The sequence below is a fragment of the Cynara cardunculus genome (genome assembly GCF_001531365.2).
Source record: "Cynara cardunculus var. scolymus isolate 2C chromosome LG 5, CcrdV1, whole genome shotgun sequence".
Taxonomy (NCBI): Eukaryota; Viridiplantae; Streptophyta; class Magnoliopsida; order Asterales; family Asteraceae; genus Cynara; species Cynara cardunculus.
In genome coordinates, this window is record NC_037532.1 from 24308714 (window position 1) to 24317530 (window position 8817).

An 8817-nucleotide genomic window follows, 5' to 3' on the forward strand; every position below is an offset into this window, starting at 1 on the left:
TTAAGCAATCTACCCCTGTAGAATTATATACAAACAACTTCTTTTCAACAATCTCTCATTTTAAGATCATTTTGCATTAACAACTTGTAATCTTCTTTTTTGTAATTGTCTTCATTTATTTCCCTCTTTACATTAACTCCCCCTTAATCACAACATGTTAAAAAAATGTTTAAATTTAACAATCTTCATCGATTCAGGATCATATCCTTTGCCAAAACAATTTCCATACATTTTTATTTTCTCCTTTTGAATTGTTAAGCTTCATTCCCCCTTTGCCAAAAATATCTCAGACAGATTCATTCATTTAATATAAACTCCCCCAAAATTTTAGTATTGATTTCATTTGTCAATCTCTAATTCATTTTGTAATTTTCACTCCCCCGTATGATGTGAATGAATATCATAAACATCATACCGTGAAATGAATGTTTCAGGATTTATTCCATCAATTCATAGAGTTTTAAGCAAATCTTTCCAAATTCGCCTATTTTTTTTAGAACATGATATGGGAAAAACTAGATTCAACTTATGAATCCGTTTTCAATCTTTTATAAAAAGACTGGCCTGTGAATACAACAAATATATTCAGTACGACAGATGTACATTGAACATGAGACTTTTTAACGTTCATCTCACCAGGACTTCCATTCAATCATTGATAACTTAAGAAGACATATCTATAAATGTTAACACAGAATAACATATATTTTATAAAATTTGTGCGGTGTAGAAAAGATAAAACGACTAATGCTTCACATTGATAAACAGTGTGGACTATACAAATTTATCAGACAACTTGAAGGGGGGACATATTCTTCTTTTTTAATATCAGTATTCTCCAACTGAGAAACCAAGCTGAGTGCCCTATGTATTATTGAGACAATTATCTTTTAAGAGATAACTAAATAGTTGGTGGAGTATTAAACAAAAGTTGGTCTGGGCCTTTGCTTTTATCAATAATAGTCTCGAAAGAATTGAGAACTAATAGATTATGCCTTTACCTGGATTATAATGGTTGGATCAGGATTTTGATATGCTTTTGATCATGTACACAACTTTCATTTAATTCTTTTAAGCTCACATCAACTACCCCTCTCTTTTTTATTTTCGGCTCGGTGCACGTACCCTTTTTTCATATCAGCTGACCTCTCAATATGGTTGTCCTCTTAGATAGGGCTATCGGTTCTGATAGTCCATAGAGATTTATCTGATAAGCACTTAGTCCCACCTAAGATTTTACATGTAAACTCAATGAAGATATATGCAATTAAGCTCATAAAACTTGATCACAAGAGTTTGATCAAATATATATTACAGATAAGCACAAGATGTTGAATGATTCAAAGCACAAATATTCAGAAAAAAAAATGATTAGATATATGTAAGAACAATTTACAGATTTGACATGCAAAGAATAGTGAAAATATTTGTCAATAAAAAATCATTTACAACATATTTCAAACAAATTGGAATACAAACGAACGTATTCTCACCGAAAAATGAATATTGCATTTTGAGATATGACAATAACAAATTGAAAAACAGTTGAAATCAATGTTAGAATTATGTACGAAGAGAAAATACACAAGTATTAACTCAAGGAAACACCTTATCAGAAATAGTACTCATTTCATACAGAAATGAAATGAAAATCATTTGAAATAGCACTTCTTAAAATCATAAAATCATTTGAGATTAAAGAAGTGGTTTGAATATTTAAGAAAACATTTTGATATGCCTAGAAGTTGTCCTTCTTATAAACATATTGAGATTAGGGTTAGAAAAATATACCTGGGAATCGGATTATTATAAAGTGATGATTGTGATGTACTCCCCCTTGAAAAAACAGCTCACACAAATAGATTAGTAATAAATAGTTGAAAGCACTTAAGAGACTCAGGGTCCCCCTCAATATGTTGATTAGAAATTTATATAGACAAATTTAACATTCCAAGCTTGCTTACTAAAAAAATGAAAATCGTTTCTCATCGAGTGGTTTTGTGAAAAGATCAACAAGTTGGAAATCTGTTTGTACAAAGTGCATTTCAGTTGATTCATTTTTAACATGGTCTTTAATAAAGTGATACCTGATGTCGATGTGTTTGGTCTTGGTGTGCAGAACTGGATTAGCTGTTATAGCAATTGCGTTCTTTGAATCACAGTTGATAGGGACTTTATTGAATGTATAGCCATAATCTTGAAGTTGTGTCTTCATCCAAAGCACTTCTAAACAACAAGTTGCTGTTGTGACGTATTCCGCCTCTACAGTAGATGTTGAAACACAATTCTGCTTCTTTAAAGTCCAACTGACTAGCTTGTCACCTAAAAACTGACATGATCCAGATATGCTCTTTCTATCCAACTTACAACCTGCACGGTCAGAATCTATGAAAGCAATTAGTTGAAAACCAGAATCTTTTGAATACCAAAGACCCAGATTTGGTTTGTTTTGAGATATCTTAAGATTCTTTTAACTGCGAAAATGTGTGACTCTTTAGGATTAGTCTGATATCTTGCACAAAAGCATGTTGTAAACATAATATCTGGTTTACTTGAAGTTAAGTACAATAAAGATCCAATCATGGCATGGTAATTTTGTTGATCTACAGATTTTCCAGATAAATCTACATCTAATAAAGTTCCAATAGCCATGGGAGTCTTTATAAGAACAATCAGACATGTTAAACATTTTCAAAATATCTTTGACATATTTTGATCGATTAACGAATATGCCTTCGAGGAGTTTTTTTTTACTTGAAGACCAAGGAAAAATTTAACTCACTCGTGATACTCATTTGAAACTTTAATTGCATAATGTCTAAAAATTTCTTGTAAAATTTTGGATTTGTAGAACCAAAAATAATGTCATCAACATAAATTTGTATAAGGATCATATGCTTACCTTACTTTTTAAGAAACAACGTGATATCAATCATACCTTTCTTGAAACTGGATTTTAACAGAAATTGGTGTTAAAGTATCATACCATGCCCTAGGTGCTTGTTTAAGACCACAAAACGCCTTGTCTAGGACATAGACATGATTTAGCTTATCAGAATCAACAAAGCCTTCTGGTTGACTCATATACACTTCTTCATGGAGAATTCCATTTAGAAATGCAGATTTCACATCCATTTGGTATATCTTGAAGTTCTTGTGAGCAGCACATACTAAGAATATTCTAGTAGCCTCAATAAGAGCGACTGGAGCAAAAGTTTCATCATTATCAATACCTTTTTGTTGACAGTAGCCATTTGTGACCAGTTGGGCTTTGTTTCGAACAACAATTACCATTTCATCCTTCTTGTTTCAGAAGACCCATTTTGTACTGATTATGGATTTGTCTGTAGGTCTTGGCACGAGTCTCCAAACTTGGTTTCTCTCAAACTCTCGAAGTTCATCTTGCATAGCATTAATCCAATCAGGATCTTGTAATTCTTCAGATGGCTTTTTTGGCTCTAAAGCGCTAAGAAAGTTTACGAACAGACACCCGTTCATGGTTGTAGATCACGTTTGCACTCTTGAATTCACATTACCAATTATTTGAGTTGGGGGATGATCTCTAGTCCACTTGTGTGTACATGGTAAAGGTTGAACATCAGTTAAATTATTCTGATCATCATACTCATCGGTTATGGCTTAAATTTCAGAGTGTTCAGCTTCATCAACAGGCATAGAAGACTCAGATTGAACAACATCGGGTTAAACAATTTCAGTTAGAGTCTGTGCTTTGTGCTTCAGCTTGAACATGCTTAATTTTAGTAACTTCTGGTTGAACAACTTAAAATCGAACATTTGTTGATGTTGAGCAACCAACTTCAAATGGTCCAGAAAGTTGTGTAACTTGCGGAATCGGGACCACTGAATCATTAACGTTGGATGCATCCGATTTTTTAAATTATGCATAAACTTCCCAAGTTAATTCAAATGTATCTTTAAACAATTAGTTTATATTTGATTTAACAGTAGAGTTAGAATTCAATGAATTTTATAGTGCAAGTTCTACATGATTTGTGTAGAACTGATGGTTGTAGAGTGAATCCTGAACCGTGTTGTTCAGAAGTCGATGACTCGTCGTATTTAACATTGATGCTTTAGATTATAACCTTAGTCCGCTTGATGTAGACTCTGAAGGATTTTGTCGTGATAGAATATCCAAGAAAGTAACCATCAGCCTTTTTTAAAACTTCCCTAGATTGTCTCGATCGTTAAGCACGAAACATCTGCAACCAAAAATATGAAAGAATTTTACATTAGGCTTGCATTTGTTAATTATTTCATAAGTAGTTTTATTTAGTCTTTTGACAATGATCGTGCGATTTTGTTGAAACATGCAGTAGATACAACTTTAGCCCACATATAAAAAGGTAAGCCAAAGTATGCAAGCATTGTTCGAGCAGCTTCCACCAGAGTATAGTTTCTTCTTTCAACAACTCCATTCTGTTGCGAGTTCGAACGATAGAAAAATTATGAGAAATCCCGATAGAGTGAAAAAAACTTTAAAGGGTCTCATTCTTGAATTTTGTGTCGTTGTCACTTCAAATTTTCTACATAGGGAGTTGTAGAAGAACTTGAATGTGATTGATAAATGCAATGATTAGCTCAGGTGCATCAGACTTGGCTTTTAGAAACTCTAGCCACGTATATCTGGAATATTCATCGATCATTACCAAAATGTACTTTTTGGCTCCTAATGATTGAGTCCACATAGGTCCACACAGATCCATATGTATCATTTCGAGCAGAGATTTGCAAGAAGATTCAGTCTTGGTCTTATGAGAACTTCTTGTCTTCTTTCTCATTTCACACGCTGAGCATAGTAAATCCTTGTCAAACCTTAGTTCTGGTAGACCTATGACAAGATTTCTTCTTATGAGCTTGTTGATATCATTGAAGTTCTTATGAGATAATCTATGATGCCATATCCAACTATCTCCTTTTGTTTCCTTTGAGATCAAACAGATAGACCGAGAAATAATCAAACTTGAGAGGTTTATAGCATACAGATTACCATAGCATTCAACTCATATAACTTCAATTCCGTTCGAATGAATGATGGCACAACATTTAACGAAGAATTTGACATTAAATTCGTTGTCGTGGAAATGACTTATATTGAACAAATTATGTTCCAGTCCTTCGACATAGAACACCTTCTTGATAGTTACAGTGCCATTTGACAATGTGCCATTCCTCTTACATATCCCTTCTCTTTATTTCCAAAAGTGACTGTTCCACCCAGGCTTTTCTTTGTACTCAGACAGAAGTGCCTGTGTCCTGTCATATGTTTTGAGCATCCATAATCTATGTACCACACATGATAGTCCTGTTAAAACAATCACTTAGATTTAGGTACCCATTTCATAATGGATCCTTTTGAGTTAGAAGTCAGGTTGGTAGATATGGATTTAATGAGCCATTCATACTTTTGTTTGGGGAACCATTTCCAAACAAATTTTACATCCACAAAATATGGTTCATCATTCTTTGAAAAACTTTTCTTTTGAACAATTTTCTTATCAGCATGTGAACCATTTACAGCTTTTATGATAACTGAGTCCTAGTTATGCACTTGAGGTAATGGTTATGTGATTACCTGATTATATGATCACGTGAATTATTGATTAATTGCTATAAGTAATCATGTGAATACATGCTTACATGAGATTAATATGTGAGTATGTGTATATTTCATGCATATATTTATGAGTATGTATGTACGGACGAAAATATATGTGGATATTACATGTATGGAAATGTGTATGCATGTTTTATGAATATGCATGCATGAAATTATACATGTATGTAGTTATTACATGTGCATGCTTGAATTAAAGTTATGAAGTTGTGTGTGTGTGCATGTGTGTCCATGCATATTCTATGCATGGGTGAAGATTTAAGTAAAGAAAAAGAATTTCATAATTCTTTTACAAGACCGCCTTTCTCTTAAGGAAGGTATAAATAGGGAAATTTTTGAAAGGCAAGCTCTTCCTTGCCATTTTTGGGAAATTGATACAGTAAGTGAAATCGTGTGGATTTCTTCAATATTTGGAAACTGGATTTTTAGGGATCAAAGTAGAAGTTGATTTAATCTGTTGTTTTCTTCTTCAACACTCTTTGCTTACGAAGGTGAGTTTTACTTTACTAACAATAGCCTTGAATCTATTTTGATTATTGGTTTTATGATTTTAATGAATCTGCTGGTGTTTAGATATGATGTTCTTATTATATGTATTGACCAGTAAAGAGTTTATAATCGAACAGTGTTGTCCGATGAGGACTCCTCACCGGTAAGAACCTTGTCCGGTGAGGGAGTGCGAGGTTTTATGATTTTACCAGTAAGGTCTTTATCCGGTAAGAGCCTTGTCCGGTGAGGACATTTACCAGACAATGTGTTGACCGGATAGTTGTTCATCGCTCATTATTTATATATGTTTAAAAACTCATGTGTTGACCGATGAATAATTGTATCTGGACACTTGATGTCCGATGAGGGTGTAATATTCGGTTACGAGTTTTGAATTAAGATTTTTGGAATATATATATATATATATATATATATATGCATGTGTATTAATATGTATATATATATATATATATAATATTTGTATATGAGTAGGATGTGTGAGTGTGGTTGATGAAGTTGGGAACATCCGACTTTTGAAGGCGGCCATACACTTGCTATAAATAGCAAGTGTATGTAAAAAGAAAAGGAATTATAGTTTTTGAGAATTTTTCTGCATATTGAGAGAAAAGACTGAAGATAAAATGCTGGCTTAATCCGATCATCAATCTAAGGTGAGTGTATATTGCTTTAAAGTATTGGTTATTACTTCTTTTACTGCTAGAATCTGCTATTTATGAACTACATTTCATAAATATTTGGTTAAGTCCTTAAACCGGACAAAGAGTGTCTGGAGTTCTCCTTAAACCGGTCAAGAGGTGACTGAATTTCATCTAAACCGGTCAAGAGGTGACCGGATTTCCCTTAAATCGCTCATGTGTCATCCGATGAAAGCCTAAATCGTCCAAGTGTTAAACGGATTAAGAGCTAAACCGCTCAAGCCATGTCCGATTTATTCTTTTTCTACTCTTAAGTAATTGTCCGGATTTCATATCCGGACAAGGTTGACCGGACTTCAAATCCGGCTAATGTGTTGAAGCTTTAGAGATGAAATGGCGGTGTAACCGCAAGAGAGATGAAATGGCGGTGTGATAGATATAGATAAAATGTTTATGATATACAGGTTTAATTCTAAACTGCTAGTTTAGAAAGTATGTTATTGGTATGAGTTATATACACTCACTAGACCTTTTGGGTCTAACGCCTCAGTTGTGGGACTAACCTGTTTTGCAGATCATCATACCTCGCAGGATAGAGGCAAAGGAAAAGTTTAGAATTGATGACTTTTAGTTACTCATAAATGTATCAAAGAAAGTTTTTGTTAATCTGTATTTTGTAAACGATGTTACATTTTGTGTTATGAGTAATTTCATGTGGATTATCTGTCTGGTGGAAATTGTGGGTTGTTACAGTTGGTATCAGAGCCTTAGTTTAAGGGATATGGGTATTTGCAAAATACTTAGACTTAAAACTAGAGATGCGAAAGTTATGATAATAGGTTTCACTGGGTCTATGAACATGAGAATATGTTATAGYTGAACCTATTATGAGAAAGATAGATTATATATGACTGATATAATCTGAGTTATGGATAGACATGAGGATAAATGTGTTATTATGTTGTGATTATGAGAATAATCATGTGTGTTTAAATGTGATAGAAAAAGTTATATACTGAGAAATGGCAGATAATCCCAATCAATCAGAAAGTACCTCTATTGGTTATGGAAGAGGTCGGGGAAGAAGAAACGTAACACAAGGAGAGGACCGAAAAATGTGATTACGATAGAAATACGAAGTCGTAGCAGGGGTCGAGGAAGAGGTAGAGGTACTAGACAAGAACAGGAACTGTTGGCTCAAGAAAGTTCAATGTCTGGTCATGAAAGAGGAAGGGCAAGGGGTGGACACAATGTTCCTGATCCCGGATTTATTACCCAAGAAATGTTGGCAGCAGAGTTGGGAAAGTTCCAAGAAAGTTTGGTGAATTTGTTGGGACGTACAACCCAAAATAATCCAGAAGTGGTAAGAAATCCCGATTATCAGGAGGAAGYCGGAGCTAGTACAMCGGTAACTGGTACATCTGTACCYCTTACTTCGTYCTCAWTACAAAAAGRAGGAGATMTMAAAATGTTTCTTGCTTGTAAACCTCTWAAGTTTTCTGGTGAGCGTGATCCTGTTAAAGCTATGTGTTSGYTTAAAGAAATAGAACTRAGTCTGCAAATCAGTAAAARTACAGAAGAGGACAAARWCATGTTTSCTKTATCTCGTTTAAGATCAAGTGCTTTGTACTGGTGGGAAGTTCTGTCCAGTTTAGATCCGAATATTCTRAAAACCATGCTGTGGGAAGAATTTGTGGTTAAGTTTAAAATGCAGTATTGTCCTGAAGCTGCAGTAAGAACGTTGGAAGATGATTTCCTTCGTCTTGAACAAGGAAACATGTCAGTTCGCCAGTATACAGAAGTTTTCATGGAACAATCTAGGTTTGCTGAAGCCTATATTATATCTGAAAACAGTAAAGTGAGAAAGTATATCTGGGGGTTGGAGTTGAATCTTCGGAAATATGTGATATCCAGGAATCCGAAAACATTTCAAGCGGCAGTTGATGCTACTGAAATACTAGAACAAGACATTAACCGACAACCACAAGAAAAGGTTGGAGAGAAAAGAAAGGGGGAAGCTACAGTAACTGATTT